Source organism: Propithecus coquereli, unplaced genomic scaffold, assembly GCF_000956105.1.
Source record: "Propithecus coquereli isolate 6110/MARCELLA unplaced genomic scaffold, Pcoq_1.0 Scaffold29, whole genome shotgun sequence".
Taxonomy (NCBI): domain Eukaryota; kingdom Metazoa; phylum Chordata; class Mammalia; order Primates; family Indriidae; genus Propithecus; species Propithecus coquereli.
Genome location: NW_012148507.1, coordinates 789,397 through 799,589, shown reverse-complemented (window position 1 = coordinate 799,589; position 10,193 = coordinate 789,397).

The window sequence follows — 10,193 nt, the reverse complement described above, 5'->3', positions numbered from 1 at the left end:
TATTTTCGCTTAATAGTACAAAAAAAAAGATTTTAACACTGAGGAGTTCTAACTGTATGAATCATGGCTTCAAAATAAAATAGAATAAAAACTTTTGGACCCTTTCAAGGAATGACACTTTGGCCCAGCATGGAAAACTCAGAGGGTTGTAGCATTTTCAGATAACTTTTCAGACTACCTTTATAGCAGGAAAAAGGCCTTAGTCCTTGGCATGGTTCAGAGTACAGGTTTGGAGGTACAACTTTCCTAAATTTGAATTCAAGCTATAAAATTTACCAGTTATGTGTCCTTGGGCAAATAACCTCTCCAAACCACAATGTTTCTTCTCTTAGAAATGGGGCAAACAACATTTAGATTAGAAGGTTGTGATAAGTATTAGTGAAATAATGTATATAAAGTATGTGGCACTGTGATGACATAATAATCCTTCAGAAATTATAATTTTTTTAAAAAATAAAGGTAGGTGCATAGAAAGCCTCCAGTTTCCACACTAGCCTTAATTCCATCTTTTAGGAAAAGCATGTGGGTCTTCCGTAAAAGTCAGTCTTTTCAGACCATACTTCATGATATGGTATACGTGATAATTTTTTGTTCCACAATATGGCAGTTTCCTAACCTGTGCACTTCAGTCATGACTAAATCTTCTTCATTTGCATTTAAATCCTTTTTACACTTTCTGTAAGAAGCAGTTCCCCTTGTTTGGCAGAACACTGATTGCACTCAATAGGATGCCTTCACTGAAGGGCAAATCTTAGAGAACTCCAGCTGCGATGGGGTGTGCGTCTGGGCATGGCTGCAGTTCACAGTGACCAGGTATACATGAGCAAGCGCAGATTCAGAACAGGGAGCGTGGAAGCAAAGCAAGGAGATGGTGAATTTTGTGTTAGTGTGTTGAGTTCAATGGATCTGTGGGGAAATGTCCAAAGAGTAGGTGGATTTTTGGTGGTCAGACTAGCAGAAAGACTTGGATTGGAGTACAGATTTAGTCATGAATGCACTGGGGAATAGACCCAGAAAAAGATACCTGGATGACTATTTTAGATACAAACAGACAGGGCAGAGCCTGCAAATAGCCTGGGAAGATGTGGTCAGAGGTAGGAGGAAGACCAGAAATTGAGTTTTTGGACACCAGTAGAGGAAGGTTTTAGGAAAAAAGAGGGTGGACAGGGTCACATGCTGCAAAGAGGTCAGGTAAACGAAGAACTAAAAGACCTGGGATTTCCTTCACCACACAAAGGTTCCTCGTGCTGGCTTGTGAGAATGACATTGTGCTCTGATACCAATTCCCTGACCTCAACTGGGTACCCAACAATTCAGTTCAATTCTGATACCAAATACTTCTGGTGGGCACAGACCACACATACTAAGGACTGTCTTGCAAGATTGCCCCGCTTTACACACCAGCCACAAGTCTCAGGTGTCCCCAAGCTACCTGCACTTCTGCCCAGCTGACTACAAATTTGGGGGTTCCCATGACCTACCTCCCTCAGGTTCAATAATTTCCCAGAATGACTCACAGAACTCACTGAAATTGTGATAGATAGTTACAATTACAGTTTTATTACAAGGGATACAACTTAGGAACAGCCAAATGGAAGAGATGGATAGGGCAAGGTATGGGGACAGGGGAATGCAGAGCTTCTGTGCCCTTTCTGGATGTGCCGCCACCCACCACCAGTTGGAAAGCTCTTTGAGTCTCATGGTTCAGGGTTTTTAGTTGGGTTCCATTACATAGACATGACTGATGAAATCACTGGCCACGGGATCGAACTCGGTGTCTTGGACCTTCCCCCTCCCCAGCGGTGGGGTCAGGGGCTGAAAGTTCCAACCCTCTACTCGCATGATTGGCTTTTCTGGTGACCAGCCCCCATCCTGAAGCTAACTGGGGGCCCTGTCATGAGTCACCTCTTTAGCATAAATTCAGGTACAGTCAAAAGGGGCTTGTTGTATATAATAAAAGACACCCTAATCACTCAGGAAATTCTAAATTTCCAAGCTTTGTGCCAGGAACATGGGGACAAAGATTAATGTATTTTTTATTACACTGCAGAGTGGTTTGGTAAAAATCATTAAACTACACTTAAATAAAGTTTATGATTGCAAATTATATCTCAATAAAGCTATTTTTTAAAAAAGGTATGGGTATAAAAGAAAATAAAATTTCAGGACCTTTTAAATTTATTATACCAAGGGGAAGTTAAGTCCTGGAGACTGAGTCACATAGCATATTTGTAAATTCTACATCTTAGATTATAGATTAACTCTCTTTCTCATTGTTCTTGTTCTGTAAATGACTAAGAGAAACCAGAGACCAGACCTCCACTTTTCCAGTGACTGATCTTTGTTGCAGATTAACTGCCTCCTTTATTGTCCTGTTCCTAACTCAGATTAGATGGCGCAAAACACCCCATGACTGTTACATCTTCAGTGTGGAATGTTAAATATACATTTCTGAAAGAAAAAGACCATCATGACTAATCAGATCATTGTAACTATGCATTAAGCCTTACATGGAAAGATGTTGAAATTCTGTTAAGCTTCCATAAACTTTCCCTATATAAACAGTCCCAAACTTCTACACTTCAGAACACTGACTTCCAGTCTTTGGAATCTATGTTCCTGGGCAGCTATCCTCAAACTTTCCACTTCAATAAACTCTCTTTAAACTAGATTTTGACCCTTCTGATTATTTTAGATTGTCAGGAAATTCCTACAGAGGGCAATTTAGCAACATCTATCAAAATTAAAAAATTATTTTTGACCCACCATTTCCACTTTGGGAATTTTTTTCCTACAAATATACTGGCTCACATATGAAATCATCTCTGTGCAAGGTCAGTCATCAGAGCATTGTACAATAGCAAAAAAATGTGGAAAAACATTATCTTTCAACAGGGGTCTGGTTAGAAATTATGGTATGCCCATAGAAGGGAATAACAATGAGCCTTAAAGAATAGAATTAAGATACTTTCTATGTACTGATATAAAAAGACCTAAAAGATATATTGTAGCAAAGTATAAAAACTTTGTTTCTAGCAGTATACTTTGCATTATATGTTATCTTTTGTATACAAATGGGGAGGATGGTAATCTATGCTTGTATTCACTTGCATCTGCAGAGAGGAACCCTAGAGGACAGGACAGCACCCAAGACCAATGGCCACTTACGGCATGTGTCAGTGAGGACTGGGTATATGCAGAGAATTTTAGGGAAATGTTCCACTCTATATATGAATGTTTGTGGTTTTTATTTTCTGGTTTTATAATCACATAAATATATTATCTGCTCAAAAATAAACTTAAAAACTAAAATAAAAATATATTTTTTTATTGAAGAAAAATAGAGTAGGCCGAGGATACAGGAAGAATGGTGGATTTTGAACTTTTCAGGATATTAAAATCATATATGGAGCTTCTGAAAATAATTCCCAGATCTCACCAGGAGATTCTGATTCAGTGGGCTTGGGGCAAAGCCAGTACTGTTTTTTCTTTAAGCCCCACAGTAATTAAGACACTAGCCAAGGCTGTGCATTGCTGAGTTAGATGCTAGTGCAGTCCTCAGAGTAAAGGGAAATGAAGGGTACAGGATGGGGTGAGGGCTAGCAACATTTGAGGGTTTTCATTAATAAAATTTCCTGATTGATATGAAAAAAAGAGATTGGAGAGGAAGTATGAAGAAGAAGGGCCATTTTTTTCCTATTGCCTCAGTTATGATTCTTGGAAGAATCTGACAACTACTGCAGATCAGAAGAAAAAGAACTTTTTTTTAATGTCTTTTTTTTTTAATTTCAGAATATTACGGGGGTACAAACATTTTGGTTACATATATTGCCTTTGCATCGCCCATGTCGAAGCTACAAGCGTGCCCAACCCCCAGACGTCATGCACTGTACCCATTAGATGTGGGTACACTGTACCCTTCCCCCTCACCTCTCCCCCACCCTCCCACTTGCCCAACGCCCTGTAAATGTGCACATATGGAAAAAGAGCTTTGTCATCCAATGAATGACCTCTGCATTGAGCATTAGGCTTTCCGGCTCTGCGGTGTCCACTAGAGGTCACTGTGCTCACGTTTCTGTGAAGACAAAACCTTGGCACCTGCTGCTGCTTAGCTATTCCGTAATTCATCTCAGCAATGGACTTGGTTTCAAAATGAGCCTTCCTTCTGGAAAAATAAATCCCCAAACAGTAAACTCAGGAATTTCTCCACGTCACAAAATGGAACTTAGAAAGCAGAGAAATAAATACTTCCAGAAATGTCAGTGAGATGACATAATAATAAATTAGCAGTGTCTACTTAGTTCTAAAAGATTTTTTTAAGGCAGTAAAAAGTTAAGGAGACCCCTGAGACTTATTCTCTACCTGAAATGCTTTTTCCTGACTTTTGAACGTGATAGGGTCGATTCTTACTGATTAACCAGATGCAGGTCTATGAGTTGTGTGTGCTTTGGGATACATATAGTGGCTAAGATGGTTTCACTCAGCCAAGTAGGAAATTTGACTCAAACATTTAAAGTAATACTTAATATTTATCTTTCGGTACTTGTTTCTATGAAGACCAAATTCCTGAAAGCACACACACACACACACACACACACACACACAAATTAACAAGAATAGGCCATAAGGAAACAGAATATGAATTTTGAGAAAATCTGCCCATAATGATTTTAATTTGAGGCAACCTTATAGATCTAGTCATTTCAGGGTTATCAGAATGGGAGCAACTTGATACTGCAGATGAAGGTATTAAAAAGTCTTCTAATGTGTATCTCCTGAGTTTTCTTAGACAACAGCAGGGCTCTCTTGCAACTAATAATAATTCGCCTTGATAAATCCCAGGCTTAAATCCAAAAGTTGTATTAAATCTTATGTCTTAATTCTGTTGCTTATAATACAATAAAATAAATACATTCATTGATTTTTTTTAAATTTGAAAGGCAGTACTGAGTTTTAAACAGGTATTTATATTTTATCCCAGGTATTTAAAAGGCCACCCGTTCTGGACATCCCAGAGCCGTGTGCCGGATTGCCTGTAGGCAAACTGGCACTGCCTCTCCCGAGGTTAGGGACTGCCTCCCTCCCAGGATCCTCTTCTGCCTGTGGTGCTGAATTAGAGCGACCAGGAGAGGAACTTGAAGGAAGGCAAATGTGAGGAAGAGGCCATTGCTCTTGGAAGACTGTGGTCCTGAGACGCACTGACCTATAGACACAGAGGAGCCAGCAGGCCCCAGCTTGTCCTGGCTGTTCTCTGCTCCTTGTCCAACTTGTCTTCTCAGCTTCCAGTCTGACCAACAAACAGCAGCCCCAAGTCCACCAACCAGCACGTGGCTGAGACCCACAGTAGTGGGATTTTCCGTGGCAGTGGGTGGAAATTTCCACAGACCTCTCTGAGTTCTGCCTCGGTGGTCCCACCTTGATGGCCCACGCACACAGCTTCTCACACCTTTCCACAAGCTTCGACCCACCCAGACAGCGAGTGCTGCAGCCAGAGGCTGTTAGTGACTTTCCCTGACCCTCCAACTCTCTGTCCAGACCCCTCGCCCCCCAGCTCCCCAGCTCTTCTCACATTCTGTGAGCTCCCATTTCATTATTCAACCCCACAGCCCTGTAAGGCTTGGAAGGGCTCTGCTGTCCTGTCTCAACTATGACTGATACAGACCGTTTTAAGTTTGACTCAGTGAACAAACAAACAAACAAAAAAAGAGCTTGGCTGAGTGCTTAGGAAAGTTATCATAATAATAAACACAGTTATCGTCATAACTGTGTTTACTGCGGATCAAAGCATGGACTTGGCCATCAGACAAACCGTCTTCATCAATTAATAACTATGTCATCCCGAGTGGCTTACTCTTTCAGAGCCGCATTTTCCTCCTCCATGAAGTATGGAATTGATCATCCCATTCTCATAGGATTGTTGTGAGGATTAAATAGACGTTTGGTATTTAGCCAGTATCTGACACAAAGTAATTAAAGGAAAAAAAAGCTATCATAGAGCTCTTATTTCAGATCTGAGAGTTTCTGGGAATATCACAGAAAAAATATCCTAAAAATATCTCTGCTAACCTAACTATAAATGCTAGATAAAGAATTTTTTAAGTATCTTTTAAAACGGGTAGTTAAAGGTGGCAAGAGAGTGAAGGAAATCCGCAAGGGCAATGCACACATGCCTACGTGCACAGCACAGATGCAGAGGGGAAACTGAGCAGGGTGGCCACTGGCAGCTCGAGGGACATCTTTTCATCTACTGGGACCTAGAATTGATTTTAACAGCAGCTTGGGATGCAAGGCCACATGGAAGGCAGGGACCTTGCAAGGTGAATATTCAGGTTAGAGAGCCCCATTAAGGCCAGGATTCCAAAGGGCTGACCCCCAAAGATTGAAAGTAGAGAACCTTGTTGGTCATGACCTTTACCCTCAGTAAAATGGAAAACAAAATAAAAACAAGACAAATCAAAACTCGCCCTTCCTAAGAATGTGTAATGAGAGCCAGCTCCTGAGCAGGGGGCTCCAACTCACACCGCCTGCGTGGTCCCCCAAAGTCCCAAGCCAGAATGTCATGCAGTACCAGGTGGTAGCACTGCTACCCCATATATTCCTGGCCAGAGCAAACAGAAATCCTCTTGGAGAAACCACCACCAACCCAGGCATCATTCCTGCAGACAATGCTCCAAGAACTATGAATTCACACAGCCAAATAATTATTATTATTTTTTTTTTTAAAAAAAAGGAAACAAGGAGGCCGGGCGCGGTGGCTCACGCCTGTAATCCTAGCTTTCTGGGAGGCCGAGGCGGGCGGATTGTTTGAGCTCAGGAGTTCGAAATCAGCCTGAGCAAGAGCGAGATCCCAGTCTCTACTAAAAATAGAAAGAAATTAATCAGACAACTAAAAATATATAGAAAAAAAAATTAGTCGGGCATGGTGGCGCATGCCTGTAATCCCAGCTACTTGGGAGGCTGAGGCAGAAGGATCACTTGAGCCCAGGAGTTTGAGGTTGCTGTGAGCTAGGCTGACGCCACGGCACTCACTGTAGCCCAGGGAAAAGAGTGAGACTCTGTCTCAAAAAAAAAAAAAAAAAGGAAACAAGGCCCCATAAGCAAGAGTTAGGTGAGATAACCTGCCTGAGAATCAGATTTACAAAGATTTCAGGATTTGTGTTTATAGAATATAAATGATTTAGATGTTTGAAGAAAGAAAGTAGGAAATCAGAATCAGTAAGGAAGAGACTATCGACTAACTAGGTAAATTTCAAAGGCAGCATATTGTACACGCCCCAATAAAAAACCTTTGAAAATAATATTCAGTGAATGGACTGGACAGCAGATTGGGTGTGGGCAGAGGGTACTGGTGTAGTGGAAGTTATCTGAAGAAATTACATAGACTGCAGTACAGAGAGACAAAATGGCAAATATCACAGGTTAAAAAACAAAATAAGGAGATCTAACGAACACTGAAGTTTCAAAAGGAGAGGAGAGGAAATGGGGGAGAGAGGAGAAGATATCAGCTAAGAATTTTCCAAAAATGATACGCTATGTGATATGATGCAATATTCCATAGATTCAGGAAGCTCTAAGGGCCCCAAGCAAAATAAATGAAAAGAAATCCTGGCCAAAGGACATCATAAACAAATTTCATATTATCAAACATAAAGAGACGACCCTAAAGCAGCTGAAGGAAAGACAGATATTTACAAAGAACTACACTTAGACTGAGAGCAACTTCATTTTAATACCGTAATTCCTGTTAGGCAATGATTCCCACAAACCAGTCCCCAGCCCCTCATTGTTCTTTGGGGACTGCCCAGACTGGCCTGCGGTGGTCCTAGCTGTACCTCTGCACGGACGACAGGAATGACATTCAAAAGAGGGGCGTGATTATCTCCAGCTTGGTGTCACCCCTGGAAGCCTGACCTGAAAGCGTTGCACCAAGGGACCCCCTTGCCTCTGGCTTACCACTGGGCTCAGCTAACGACACCCGGGGAGGAGCCTGCAGGGAGTGACGAGAGCAGGTCAGCATATTTCCCCCAAGTCCCACTCCCTGCGCGGTCACCTGGGGCTGGCTGCAGCCGAAGGTCCTGCTCCTCACAAGTTGGGCTTCTCTCCACGACTCTCTCCTTCGGTGTTCCCATTAATACTCCCGTCCTCGGCCCTGTATCCAGGGGTAGTAACAGCCCTGCTGCTGAAGCTCTCTGTTACGTTCTGGGCCCCCCGATGGGTGTCCCCTACACTTGCCCACCCACTGGTAGTTAACTGTCCTGGAATGATCCTAACTTGGAGGCGCCATCTGCTTCCTGTTAAGACCCTGACTGAAACACTTTCCACCTTCTCCAGGACTCTGGGGAAACCCTCGGAAAGTTAAAACCCACTTTCTTCTGGCTTCTGATTCTCTCTTACAAAGCTCTGTGTTCAGGGGGAAATGCTCATCAAAGGCTGATAGAAATACCAGCGTTATGAAATACGAATACTGAATATGTGCTTGCTAAAAGCCTTCCTTGGTCTCACTCTGTCTCCATCAAAATGAGACGCTGGAGGTTGAGTACATCCCCCCTGGAGATGCTGTGCGGTCCACGTGTAGTTGGTTTCTTGGCAGTTGTCATGTGAACCAAATCTCTGTCTCTAAGTGTCTCTGAGTTTGCTGCGTGGATTCAGGGAAAGCACGGAGAGCTATTGGAAGCGTTTCATGAGACCTAGGAAGGCCGGTGTAGCCCCTGATCAGCTGACTTTATATTCCTGAAGTGGACACGAGCCATGTTTCCACTGAGCAAACCACCGTTTCCAATAACCTAAAATCCCTTCTCTCCTTAGCTCTAAAGGAGCCCACTGCCATGTTCACCGAAGGAAAGTCTCATTACTCAAAGTTGTAAACAGCGAACGTTACCTTTTACCTATAGTGTCTACTCTTCTGGTGAAATTCCAAAGCAACCTTCCCTGCACGATCCTTCATTCTGTGCCTGTTTCATAGCTACCGGGTGATGCCGGGAGCTGCCCGCACCCCGCGCTCCCCGAGTCACGGCCTGTGCTGCTCTGCCCTGCCCTCTGGCGGCGCGAAGGAGCCAGGGCCGCGGCTCCTCCGCCCTCAGCCGCGCGGAGCTGCAGGTGATGAATCCTTCAGCTCGCACCACTTCCGAACCTCCGCCTTCCGTGCATAGAGCTCCTGCTAGCGTTCTTGCTTGCTGCAGCTTTCAGGCCAGAAGAGGATCACCTTTAATGGACAGCAGCTGTCTTTGACCTTAGTTTGAGTCAAAGTGTCCAAGAAATGTAGGAAATTCTGCTGTGTAGAGTTACGCCACTTTGGAGCAATCCTTACGGGATCCAGCCCCTTTGACCTTAGCTTCCAATTCAGCGCACTGGAGGGAAGAAGATTGCGAGCTGAAAGAAAGATGTGGCTGGGCCAGATTCACCACTACCGCCACCTCCTCCTCCTATAACCTTCTCCATCCTCCTATCACACTCTCTCCTGTTGGGGAGGAACTCTTATATTTGTAAAGACAAAGTAACAAGACAAAATAAAGGGATGTGTTAGCATAATAGTGGGAGGAGTGAAGCAGTTGCAAGAGAAAGGTTTGTCAGCCTCTGTAAGGCTGTAGTGGGGGCAGTGGGGCTGCCAGCTAAAGTCCAGGACGAAGCTTGTAAATCTATCTCTGTGCTTCAGAGATGAGGCAGGGACGCTCAGGGAAGGACAGCCAGGTACCCAGAGGATTCTGAAAGGAGGAAAAGAGACAGAGACTAAGAGCCTCTCTTTTTTTCCTCCATTCCTCAGATAGGGGAACTCTTTGGAAATGAAAATGTGACTCAGAAGAAAAGTCAAAATAAATATTTTGCAACATTTACTACCCTCTGTCTTCATTTTTATCTTCATATTATTTTCTTTGTGATAACAGATTTTACCTACAAACCATTTCAGGTGTTGAAGGTGCAAATAAAAGATACATAGAAGTAGAAGGTTCACTTCTTTCCTGGTGATAAGAGAAGAAAATGATGTTTCCATATCCCTGGTTGGAATCTAATGTTTTCCCTATGAAATACCATCAGTGTATAACTCAATAGGCCTCCATTCTGACACTTTAAAATAATGTAGAGAGTTTTCAAACACCAAATCGGAACAGGGAGGTGGGGAGAGAGCTGGACATTTGTGAGTTTTAGAAGGTCCCCTAGGGAAGTGAAAGTGTAGCTAGGACTGAGGACCACCATTA